Genomic DNA, 13,210 nt, shown 5'->3' with positions numbered 1-13,210 from the left:
ATGGTAGAATTTCGCTTACGCAAGTGTTCAAGCTCTTTGAGAGATCAGAATTAGCTATTTCTCTGTTGGATTGAGCTATTTCAGTGAAAAGTTCAAGTGTAAGCTCTTTCATCAAATAAATTGAGTGAGAAAAGGAAACGAGTAAACCAGGGAGATTACTAGAGGGTCAGAGCTAATGGTATAAGCTTCTCTCCTCAGGCCATTTAAGATAAAATATCTCAGACATTTAACGCAGCAGTGGTTATTTAGGTTATTTGGAATGTGTGTGTGTACATTATATATATATATATGTGTATATATACATATATTCACACACATATATATACACATATATAAAAATAGGAAGTAGAGATCTTGTATACTTACATATACATGTATGTACATCGTGTGTGTGTATAGGTAGAGACAAGAGCTGACTGAAGTCAGAAGGATGAAAGTTGGAGAAGCTCTCCAGGCATTGAGGAAAACATATGCACAAGCTCTGTGGAGGGAAGAAGATTTGAAGGATCAGAAGAGGCCACTATGGCTGGAAAAGAGACAGCAGGATGGAAGAGACAGCAGTAGTTTGAGAAGTGAGAAGAGGTGAGAGAAGAGATGCGCAAGGCTCCTGACCATGTAGGGCTTGGGTAGTTAAGGGTTTTGTCTAAGAGAATGGGAAGCTAGTGATTGGTTTACCTAGAAGTGACAGGGTCACATAGCCTTCTGTGTGCTGAAGAGATGAGAGGGGAACTAGGGCACATATGGGTAAGCCTTTGAGAAGAGTAGGTTAGGCACTCCTTCACCCTCACCCATGTAGCTTGGACTAGGGTGGTGATGGAGGAGATACAAGAGAATAGATTCAAGGAAAATTTCAGAGCTAAAATCAACAGGATTTGCTGATAGATGTACTATATAGAGGGAAAAGTAGATTTTCAAGCTATCTTTTAAGTTTCTTATACAAAATGTGTTCTGTTTCAATAAAATTGTTGATTGAAGTTAACTTTAAATAACGGCCTGACCTAAAAGTTATGAAAAATTTTGCCTCAAAAAATTTCAAGATTTCTAAGTTTTTTAGCTAGGTGGAGGGCATGGCTCTACTTCCTCTATTTTAGTATTTCCTAAGCCTGTTTTTAAAAAAATGTGGAGTTTTTCTTTTTCTGAAATGCTTACTACAGTGGAATCCCTTCCGGAGACTGCAAATTTATATCAGAAAATAACCACGGGCTATCTAGTTTCTAGGCAAACAATTTGGAGGTTAATTTTTGTGTGTGTGTGTGCTGATAATTACTGTCATTTTGTAATTTATAAATGTATAATGAAAGTAATTTATACTATCTTCATTATTTTTCTTCCCCGTTTTTCCTGGAGTTGGACCGGAATTAGTAGATAGTTTCTGTCCCAAACTAAGTACTTCTAAGAATTTCTTCGTTGGTATTGGATGGTTGCCCGGCTGGACCTCATACGTTTGTGCCTATGCTCTGCCCCCTGTCGGACTCTGCACAAACCCAGTGCGTCGAGACGACTGAAGGTAGAGGGATTTGCAATCACAAGTGCTATTTGCACCTTGATTATTGTTTTTGAGAGTGACCTAGGTCACCTGTCGGGGAGCTTGGAAGGCCTTTCGGAAGCCTGCGCGTCGGCGTCGCGTGCCCGCGGCCTGGGAGGCCCGTGGGCGACGCGGTAGCTCGAGGCCCTCAGCCCCGAGCTAGGGGTCTTCTCGGGCCCCTGAAGAGGTGTGTCCTGAGCAGCTTTTCCATGCCAGGGGCGGTCCAAGAGACTGGGGAAGTCTGCAATTTGTAAGGCCGAGGGCTGGCGCTTTGAAAGAGAGGCGGAGGAGGGAGCGGGATTTCCCCGCCCCCGATCCCCACGGCCCAATCCCTTCGGCTTCTCCTTTTCTCCACCGGCCGCCCGGCCCCTAACCTGCTCGAACCCATTATGCGGTAGAGGCGGCCGGTCTCTTTAAGGCCCTGCCGCGCCTGCGCCTTGGGCTTTCCTGACGCGGCGGGCCGGACCCTGGAGGAGCCAGCGGGCGGGCAGGGTAGGGGTCGGGTAGTAGTTAAAGCAGTCGCGGCGCCCGGAGGCGTGCGTGAGGGTCGGTGGCGACTCTGAGCTCTCGAGTGAGCGCGGTGCTCCGGAGCGGGCGGAGAGGACGGCCCGCGGAGCCGGAGCGGGGCCGAGGCGCTGAGACGCGGCGGCGAGGCTGCCGGCTGGATGGGAAGTTAATGTTTACGGCGGAGTCCACCCAACGTTTCCAAGGTGAGCGGCGCCGCGCCAGGCCGGGCGGGCCGGGAGGCCAGACGAGCTGCGAGCTCGGGTTCTGCGGGGCGCACGACGGGGCCGGGGCGCGGCGAGTGGGGCCGCCACCAAACTTGCGGCACGAGCGGGGCGGGCGTGCCTGGCCCGGCTGGGGCCTAAGTTCCCTGAGGCCGCGGCGGCCCGGGACCCTCCTCCCGTGGGCGCTGGGGAGGAAACTCGCCAGCGGGTCTTCCAGGAGAGTCCCCGGGAGGTGGAGAGACCGGGCAGCTTCGGGGTAGTTCCTCACTAATCCTGTGTTGGGTGGGGGGAGATACTGACCTTTCACCCCCACCCTGGAGGCCAGAAGATCGTTCTTTTTGGGTGTCCTGATGGAGTGAGACCGCCCGCACCCCTTACTTGTGAAGTTGGCGTCTTGATTTGGCCCCCGGGATTCTCCGCAGGGCCGCGCTCCAGGCAGGTGATGGGCTAGCCAGGTGTGCTAGGTGACTCCCAAGGATGCACTTGGAGAGCGTTTGTAACCATCGCTGAATCACCTTATGACTAGCGGGGCAAGCCTCAAATTAACCGCAGAATTTCCGGTAGATTGGAGTGTGGTGCTGGTGTTTGCTTTAGAATTGCCGTGATTTCTTTGTGTCTGTCTGTTTTGGGGCATCTTAGATCAAGCCGGTTGTCATCCCTTCACCGAGGAGTTAACCAAAACTTTTGCAATGGTACCTTTGCTTTTCTCCTATCCGTTGCTGTTAGAGGTGACTTTGAAAAGCATTTTCTTGCAAAGATAATCTTTTCTTTGGTTTACAGTGTAGAACAATAAACCCCTTTCTTCTGTGAAAGAAATCCAGTGCTTCTTGAAGTTCAAGAAAAACTGTGGGTTGGTAGTTTTTACCTTTGTTCTGGACTGATACGTGTTAGTGGCTCCCCCCCCCCCTTTTCTTTCTTTTTTGGTTTTTAATTTTATTAGTAAACTTTCTTGAGTTTACCTGAGGCTCCTTTTCTGTTCTAAAGTTCTGCTCAAGGTCTCTGAGATCTTTGTGTCAAGGAAACTTAGAAAACTTATTGAATATACAGAAAAAGTGCACAATCCTGAGTGCAGGTAAAGAATTTTTACCGTCACAGATCAAGAAACAGAATATTTCTAGGTTGGGATTTATACCTAGGAGTGGAATTGTTGGTTTGTGAGATATGTGAATGACAAAACTTTAGTATTAGTTACTGTTGAACATTTTCCAAAGTGGTTGAGCTAATTAGCAGGGAGTGATAATTCAATTACTCCACATTCTTGCTGATGCTTGTCGGTTGGAAACATTTTTGCTATTCTGGTTGAGGTGCAGTAATATATTGGTGTGGTTTTATTTTGCATTTTCATGATGATTGTAGTTTTATCTTTTATTGGCCATTTATATATCTTCTTTTGTGAGATGTCTGTCTTGTTTTTTTATTTACGGTTTTATGAATAAGAGTTCTTTCTGGAAGGTATGCACACACACACCTCTATCTATAAACTATACATAATTTATCTTATTCCACTCTGTCTTTTCACTCTTTTAATTTTTTTTAAAATATTTAATTTATTTATTTGACAGACAGAGATCACAAGTAGGCAGAGAGGCAGGCAGAGAGAGAGAGAGAGGAGGAAGCACGCTCCCCACGGAGCAGAGAGCCTGATGTGGGACTTGATCCCAGGACCCTGAGACCATGACCATAACCCACTGAGCCACCCAGGCGCCCCCTTTTTTGAAGGATGAACAACTTTAATTTTAATGAAATATATTTACTGTTTTTCTTTATGAGTACTGCTTTCTGTGGCCTATTTAAGACATTTTGCCTAGCCTAAGAATATGAAGATATTTTTGTGTGTTTCTTACAGAAGTTTTATTTTGTTTTACTTTCCACATTTAAGATGTACAATTTACAGTAAATTTCAGATGGATTGTAAGGGGTCAATATTCACTTTTAACGAGGTGGATATCTTTTTGATCCAGCACCATTTTTGGAAAATGCCTTACTTGTCCTTCTGCACTATGTGGCACTTTAATAAATCAGATGACTGTTTAAGTGTGGCTCTCTTTCTGGATACTCTATTCTGTTTTATTGGTCTATTTGTTATCCTTGCACCAGTATCATTGTATTAATTAATGTAACTGTATAATAAACTTTGATATGTGATAGTATAAGGCCTCCAACTTTGTTTTTTGATACTGGGCAGTTCTTGGCTCTTAGCATTTCTGTATAAATTTCAGAATCTTGTCAATTTCAACAAATTTTGAAAATTGGAATTGAATCTATACATATATCGATTTGGAGAGTATCTTAATATTGGGTTTTCCAGTTTATGAGCATGGCATATACCTGTATTTATTTAAGGCCTTTTAAAATTTCAATAATTTCGGGGCACCTGGGTGGCTCAGTAGGTTAAGCCGCTGCCTTCGGCTCAGGTCATGATCTCAGGGTCCTGGGATCAAGTCCCGCGTCGGGCTCTCTGTTCAGCAGGAGCCTGCTTCCCTTCCTCTCTCTCTCTGCCTGCCTCTCTGCCTACTTGTGATCTCTCTCTCTCTGTCAAATAAACAAATAAATAAATCTTAAAAAAAAATTTCAATAATTTGTAGTTTTCTGTGTAAAAGTTTTGGACATCTTTTATTTATTCTTAGGTATTTGAAATTTTTTGGTGTTATTGTGAATGATACTTTAAAATATTTGTGACCAGTATGTAGAAGTGCAGTCGATCCATGTGTTTAATCTTCATTCAGGACCTAATCCAAATTATACCTTGTATGTTCTACTTTTCCAAGTTGGTTGGTTGGTTCTTTCTTTCTTTCTTTCTTTCTTTCTTTCTTTCTTTCTTTCTTTCTTTCTTTCTTTTTTTGGTGTGGTGTCTAGGACCAATTAAGGAGTTACAGAGTGTTTAGTATATTGACAATGTCTGTGTTGGGCCATTGCTGATACAAAGCTGATTAAAATGCAGCTCCTGCCCTTAAGGGGTTTAGAGTCTAGGAAGGATAAGTGGAAATCCAAAAAGAGACCTTTATCCTCCACTGTAAGTGCTATTATGAAAATTGGTTTGGCAGCATACAAAAAGGACATTTAAATCAAACTGGGCAGGGGTGGGAGTCGGGAAGGTAATCACTGGCTCCCACTGTCCTGAGGGCTGAGCAGAGGATGTGGCTGTGGGTAGGTAGGGGCTGCTATTCACTATACATGCTTCTGCTTAACTCTTTGGCTTTCTGCCTTAGCCTCACTCCACTCTTTGGAGTCTGGAGTCTCTCCATGTCAGTGTTTCTAGGGAAAAAATTTATGAGATGGTATAAATGAAGGAAACTATAGGGTCTGTATAATACAGATGGATGTAGACTTTACATTACTAACCTGCTCTTCAGCCCCACATCTCTCTCCCACTGACCACATACCATCTAGAGACTCCCAGCTCTTGAGCCTTCCTGGGGTTCTGTGATTGAGGCATATCAGCTACTTGACCATATTCCTTATGCAGGCCTGTAAGTTTGGCTTCATCTCCTCTACCCAATTAACATGTTCTTCTCTTTCTCATTTCATGGATGCCATATCTTATCTGTCTGAGAATGTTAAAGATAATTTCTTTAAGCTTTCTTTTCCTTGCATAGTTTGTTTCCTCTAAGTTACTTTTTTACTGTTTGGTGTAGCCTCAGCAATTAAGGCCCTCCTCAGAGTTTTGATAATCCGTGGTTGGTTGTTTATGAGTGAGAGTGGGCATCTAAAAGTTGATAGGAAGCCCTGAGTTTGTAGATTGGGTTAATTGACTTTCAGTTTTACTCTAGAATCTGCATAGAACAGTGGTTCTCAATTTTGGTTGCACATTAGAATCACATGGCCCCGGGCGGGGGGCTTTAAAAATTTTAGGTTGTGTGCTCGTGCAGTGCGCTTGGGCTTGCATGCTTGCGCTCACACACACACACACACACACACACACACACACACACACTGCAAAACCAAACAGAGCAGAATCTCTGAGGTTAGGACCCAGGTAGCAATATTTTTTAAACAATTAGGTAAGATTGCATTGCAGTTTGATTTTTGTCATGTGTACACCTGTGTTACCAGCACAGGATACAAATTATTGTGAAAACCTTAGAAAATTGTTTATATCCCTTTGTTTTTGTCTTCCCCACTCCCTGCCCAGAGGCAACCACTATTCTGATTTCTATCTCCATAGATTAACATCAGTAGGTGATTCCCTTGTGTGGCCAAGATTGAAGCCATTGGTTTGGGTGGACTGTTTGAAGCTATTCCAGTGTCTCTGACTTTTTGGTCTGGTGGGATTTCCCCGTGAGTCTCTTCCAATTTTTGCTTGGAGGATAGAGGTTTGGTTGCCAATGATCTGAGAAGTCAAGAAGGAGGGCTGAATAATGAACTGTACAACATTTAGTATATAAGGTCACATAATTTGCCTCTTTTTCTTGGGATACCTGTGTCTTCTACCATGTATGGTTTATCCTTTTGAGAGAATAAATCTCCCATCAGCTGCTGCATTGAGGAAGGGCCACTTAGTAGCGTAGAGGAGAAATGGGGTCTAGGTTTCTAACTGTTCACAGCTTTCACCTGAACCTTTCTTACTTTACTGTCCCTTCTTTGTTCTGGCATCCCTGAGCCTTTGAGGATTGTATGGTATAAATTGGGCTTGTTCTAAGTTGCCAGCACTGCTGGTTTATAATTTGGCTGTCTTTGACAAAATCAGTTACCACTCCTCCATCTTTTCAGCTTCCAAAATTTTATTGCCATCATCTCTTCCTCCATTCTCCTGTCCTTGTGGTTTATGAGCTAAAAACAGAACACAACAACAGCATTTTCTTTATCCTTGTTTTAGTAGAGTTTTGGGGAGGGAAGAAAATTAGTTGTATATGTTCAATCTGCCAGCTTAACCTGGAAGTCCATCATCTGCTTTTCTTTATCCAAAAATGTGTTGCCATCTGCTGTTCACTGTCGTATCCTACTTGGAGGGTTATATCTTTTAAATCTTTTTGTTTTCTCTTAGGCTAAAGGTGTACTTATCTTCAGGTGTACCAGTTTAAAGTATTTCCCTTTAAATTATGTCCATCCTTTTCTGTGCTAAAATGTTCTTTTTCATAAGAAATTTGTGGTGTGTGTTTGTTTTCTGTAATGTCCTTATTTGGCAGCGTAAAAAGCTGCAGTCCCATTTTGCTCTTCAAATTAATTTTTGACAAGTTTTGTGAAATACAAAAATCTGCTTAATATTGCCCACAATTCCCAGTGGCCTTTTTGCTCCTCCACCAATTATTTTCCTTTTGTTTGCATATAAAATTAAAATATAAATAAAAGATAACATTATCAGTTATTACTATCTATCTTGGTGATTTGCTAGTCCTTCCTCTTGGAAACATGGAGGTTAATTAATGTTTTGTAGATAGAACCTCTTGACTGTGGCCCCATATGTGTTTGCTCAGAAAGGATCATCCCATTTCTCATTATTTAAGATTGCCTGGTGTTGTATTTGTTGCATTAACAGCTCTTATTTTAATAGTATCTGTACTTGAAGAGAGCTTTCCCCTGCCTGTGCAGTTTGCAGTTTATCCCTTAAGTGGCCAAAGATAATGTGGGTTTAGTGCTTGTTAATTGTTCTTTGTACTAATCCAGCCCTCATAGTTGTACTCTGAAAAATGTTCCCTGAAGCTGGTCAAACTGGCTATTATCTGGGTCTTCATTGTTGGTTTTGTTATTCATTGTCTTGTGGGTTCATGATTAGGACTCTCTTCTTGAGGAACTGATGGTTCCTGTGTTCTTGGAAGGGACCTTGATGAGAGATAGGAACAGAGCTGGCTTTATTAGCAATCATTGCTCTTTTTTGTTTTTCATAGGAAAGTGTAAGCACTGATGTAAAAGTGAAGATGGGGATTTTGTCTAACTTTGAGTTGGTGTTTAAATGATTAATAGCTGGGGTGCCTGGGTGGCTCAGTGGGTTAAAGCCTCTGCCTTCTGCTCAGGTCATGATTCCAGGGTCCTGGGATCGAGCCCCACATCCATCTCTCTGCTCCATGGGGAGCCTGCTTCCTCCTCTATCTCCGCCTGCCTCTCTGCCTACTTGTGATCTCTGTCTGTCAAATAAATAAATAAAATCTTTAAAAAAAAGATTAATAGCTGTCTTTTTTGGCCTGGTACAGATCTTTTATTATGTCAGAAATGAATCCAGCATTCTCATAGATTATGGTAGTAGGTTTATTAGATTAATGTTAATAGATACTGGATAAAAGCAAACTTTCAATGAACAATTGTGTAATATGATGTTTAAATGAGTTACATGAGAGAAAGAAGAAAAATTTATTATCTTCAGGTGTACCAGAAACCGGAATAGTTTAGAAGACACGCTGGTGAGAAGATAGAGCTTTAAGTAAATTGAAAATGAATTTTAGGGAGTAAGCCCATGAGAAGTCTTATGCCTTTGAATATTTATCTGAACAGATGAGCACAGAGTTAAATATTTTACTGCCTTTCTGAAAATGTGGAGAAGCTGCTTTTCTAATGTCAGATGAGCAAGGTTTATAAAGGTTGTCAAGCATGATAGTACATTTCTTTCTTTTTTTTTTTTTTAAGATTTTATTTATTTATTTGACAGAGAGAGATCACAGGTAGGTAGAGAGGCTGGCAGAGAGAGAGAGAGGGAAGCAGGCTCCCTGCTGAGCAGAGAGCCCAATGTGGGACTCGATCCCAGGACTCTGAGATCATGACCTGAGCCGAAGGCAGCGGCTTAACCCACTGAGCCATCCAGGCGCCCATGATAGTACATTTCAATGTAACGTACAGAATTGGAAAAATGAATCAGTAAGTGATCTAGAATTTTAAAGAAGTTACAAAATTATCAATAAGCTATTAAGAACCACCAAAGATAACACATATTGAGCATCTCCTATGTGTCAAACATAATGATTGGTATTGGGAAGGTAATGGTAATCCATTCTACATAGATAAAATCCTTGCTCCCACAAAATTTACAAACTATGGGAAGGCACAGTTGATGTATTGTGTCTGAGTGAGGTGTAAAATAAAAAAGGTAATTAAGTGATTAATTTGTCTTAAATCTATAACTAGTAAGGGAAAATGCTAAGTGAAGTCGGTTTTAAATCTTAATATTAGCTTTAAAAGTTTTTGGGGTAAATTTATATATAGTGAAATGCATAGAGCTTACCTATACAATGCAGTGAGTTTTTTGATAAATGTATATGCCTTCATGACCGCCCCCGCCCCCACCCTCGTAATCCCTCAGGATTCTTTTATGTTCTTGAACTTCACATAAAAATAGAATAAATTAATGTGTGTTCTTTTCTGTCTGGCTTCTTTTGTTCAACATAATATTTCTGAAATTTAGCTGTTTTAACAGTTTGATTTTAGCTGGTTTAACAGTTTTTGTACATACCAGTCATTTGTTCTTTTTAGTTGGTGTGTATTCCATTGTATTACTATAACATAGTTAAACCATTCTCCCATTTGGCTATTTTGAATAAAGGTGTCATGAATGCTTGATTACTGGTCTCTTTATAGACATCTATTTTAATTTCTCTTAGATAAATAACTAGGGGTGAAATTACTGGGTCATGGGGCACATATATGTTTAACTTTAGAAGAAATTGCCATACAGTTTTCACAAGTGGTTATGTCATTCTACAATCCAATAAGCAGTTTGTGAAAGGTGTACTTAAGTGACAAATCAGAATTGAGCTTCAGAAAGATTATTCTAGTACAGTGAAGCACAGGACTTAAGATAGGGAAAACACACAGTAAAGTAATATAGTTGAAAATTAAAAGTCTTCCTGTTTCAAGAAATTGATAGGGTAGGAGAGAATCTTAGGGATTCTAGAGCTATGGTCTGTGGGGTGAGGATAAGAGAGGAATCAGATGACCCCCATGTATCTGTCATAGGCTGCTAAATATCAGTGTGGCAATCATTAATAGAGGGAATACAGTTGAAGGGTAGATTTTGGAGGGAAAAGAGGGCAATAATTCTGTTTCGTTTGTAAGTAGTAATTGGGGGTAGAAGGAGGTAGATGAGATAGCTCTGGATGTGTGTGTAGTGAGGAGAGACCCAGGTTGGAATAGGAATTTTGGGAGCCTTTGACATTAGAGAAATGAGCTGATGAAGAGGAGTCTGCAAAAGAACAGAAGGAATAGCCAGTACAGAAGGAAATACAAATCAGGAAGCTGATTTAACAAACATTATAAAGCAGGAAACTGATTTAACAGAAACTATAAGTTAGGAAACTGATTTAACAGAAGTTGAGGACTTTGAAGAAGGAGAAAAGGGCTTGACTGTTGTTACTGTGAGGAAAAAATAAGTATAGTCTTTTTGGAGGTTAATTTTATATATATATATATATACATATATATATATATCTGTTAAAATTTAAAATATCACATTTGTTGTGGGGTTTTTTGTTTGTTTGTTTGTTTGTTTTTTGGAGAGAGTGCATGTGTGCTCATGCATGGTGGGGTTGGAGGGTGGCAGTGAGGGTGGGGAGGAGGAGGGGTAGTGAGGGGGAGAGGGAGAGAAGGAATATCAAGCAGACTCCCTGCCTAGTGTGGAGCCTGATACAGGCCGAAATCAAGAGTCAAATACTTAACTCACTGAGCCACCCAGGTACCCTACATTTCTTCTTCTTTTTTTTTTTTTAAGCAACCTTTACACCTAATGTGGAGCTCTAACTCACAACCCCGAGATCAAGAACTGCACATTCTACCGAATGAACCAGCCAGGCATTATGAAATTTCACATTTCTTGATCTTATAGGTGTGCTTTATGGACTAACTCCTAGAGAAAAACAAATGTGGAAGATGTGTTTCAGAGGTATTCATGGCACCTAGTATATAATAATAAAAAGTTGAAAACAACCTAAATAGCCATCAATAAAAGGTTGCTATAAAAATGATAATTTTTATGATAGAATGTTATACAACTAATATAATATGGTTTGTATATATGTTACTTTCCTATTGCTGCTGTAAAAAATTAACAGACTTAGCAGCTTAAAACAACAAATTAGTCTCTTACAGTGATGGAGGCCAGAAGTCTGAAGTGTTTCACTGGGCTAAAGTCAAGGTATTAGCAGGGCTGTTTTTAAGGATAGAATCTGTTTCTTGCTTTTTCCAGCTGTTAGAATTGCATTCCTTGTATTCCCTGCTTTGCATTCTGTGGCCCCTTCCTCCATTTTCTAAGTCAACAGTTTAGTATCTTCACATGGGTCCAATCCAGATAATCCAGATAACCTTCTCATCACAAAATCCTTAACTTAATCCACCAAGCCTCTTTTGCCATTTAAGGTAACATTAGTGGGTTCTGGGTATTATGATGAAGAGCTCTCCAGGAGGCCATTAATCAAGCTACTAAATAGGAACAAGGATAGAAGATCAAGGTGCATTAAAAAAAATTCTCAAAGAAAAATATGTATAGTATAATCTAAATTTTTGTTAAGTTAAAAAATACATACATTCTTATATGCTAGTATGTGGTTTTTTTTTTTTTTTGAGAAAAGAAATCATGATGAAGATAGACTATACTGCTAACAGGCAGTCTCTGAGAATAGGATTACAGAATATTTAAACTTTTCATTTTTTTCTGTGATATTTCAATTCTTTTTTTTTTTATTTAATTTTTTTTTTTAAGATTTTATTTATTTATTTGACAGAGAGAGATCACAAGTAGGCAGAGAGGCAGGCAGAGAGAGAGAGGAGGAAGCAGGCTCCCTCCTGAGCAGAGAGCCCGATGCGGGACTCGATCCCAGGACCCTGAGATCATGACCCGAGCCCAAGGCAGCGGCTTAACCCACTGAGCCATCCAGGCGCCCCTGTGATATTTCAATTCTTAATTAACAAGTATTTTCTAATCAGAAAAATCACAATAAAAGGATAGAGTATTATACTGGGTCACATGTTCCAGAGAGATAAACAAAGAGGCTCTTGGGGAGCAACTTTGGTAAGAGTGGTTTCAGTAAAATGGTAGGGTGGAAGCCAGATTGCAGTGAAAAAGTGGGAGGTGAGAAAGGGAAGAATGAAAAGCTAAACATCTTTCCAGTTGCTTAATTATGAGGGATGGCAGGATGCTGTGAGACATTAGAGGGATAAATAAGATCCAGTGAGATTTGTAAATATCACAGAGCAGCATGTTTGAAAGTTGAGAGCTTAAACTGGGAGGGAGAGAGAGATTGCCTGAATTCCAGGGTAATTGGAAGAGCCTGAGGTCTAGGTTGATGAAGCAGAAGACCCACTTGCTTATGGCAGGTGAGACTTAGGTGTGGCTATGCATAGTAGTTAAGTTTATAATATTTTAGTTTTATTCAGTGTTATCAGATTTTAAAAAAATCCTACATGCTTCTTTGTCATCTTCTGAAAGTCTAAGGTTATTGTGTAACTATGTAAATTTAGTCCTACTAATACACTCTCATTGTTTTGGCTTGTCCCCAAAACTTCTGTTTGTTTCTGTAGCCTAGCATATGAGTTTCAGAGAGTAACTTTAGTTTTCTAGGTGCAATATTTTGGGATTTTTTTCTGTTATTGAAACTATTGCATTAAAAAAATCTGCTTATATAAGCTTGTATCAATTTTCTGTTGACTGTAGAATGTTACAACAGGAAAGCATTGGAGATAACATTCACTTCAACCTTTTTTCAAGTTCCTAACAAGGAAAAAGAGCTTAAATAACTTTGGAGGTACTTAAGTAACTTGTAGAGGCCACATGTATCTTATAAATAGAGCCTGGTACTTTTACCTAGCTAAGATGCTGAGGACCTTTTTAAAAATTATTATTTCATTGATACTATATTTGTGCCAGGATTTCCTGATTTTTTTTTTTTAAAGATTTTATTTATTTATTTGACAGAGAGAGATGACAAGCAGGCAGAGAGGCAGGCAGAGAGAGAGGAGGAAGCAGGCTCCCTGCTGAGAAGAGAGCCTGATTTGGGGCTCGATCCCAGGACCCTGGGATCATGACCCAAGCCGAAGACAG

General features: G+C 40.4%; 1 protein-coding gene across 9 annotated transcripts in view; it reads left to right on the top strand.

Moving 5' to 3' along the window:
* Positions 1-1,745: 1,745 nt before the first annotated feature.
* Positions 1,746-13,210, top strand: part of EVI5 (ecotropic viral integration site 5) — a 207,232-nt gene continuing 195,767 nt past the window's right edge. For 3 of the 9 annotated variants that reach the window (XM_082688708.1, XM_082688703.1, XM_082688710.1), the window contains exon 1: positions 1,752-2,235. The gene's annotated coding sequence lies outside the window, so the exon portion shown is untranslated. Of the gene's footprint in view, positions 2,236-13,210 lie in introns of all 9 variants that reach the window. The other 6 variants (XR_014300055.1, XM_082688711.1, XM_082688704.1 and 3 more) reach the window with 4 other exon arrangements.

The sequence above is a fragment of the Mustela nivalis genome, assembly GCF_964662115.1.
Source record: "Mustela nivalis genome assembly, chromosome: 10".
NCBI classification, from domain to species: Eukaryota; Metazoa; Chordata; class Mammalia; order Carnivora; family Mustelidae; genus Mustela; species Mustela nivalis.
This window is presented reverse-complemented; position numbering and strand designations above follow the sequence as displayed.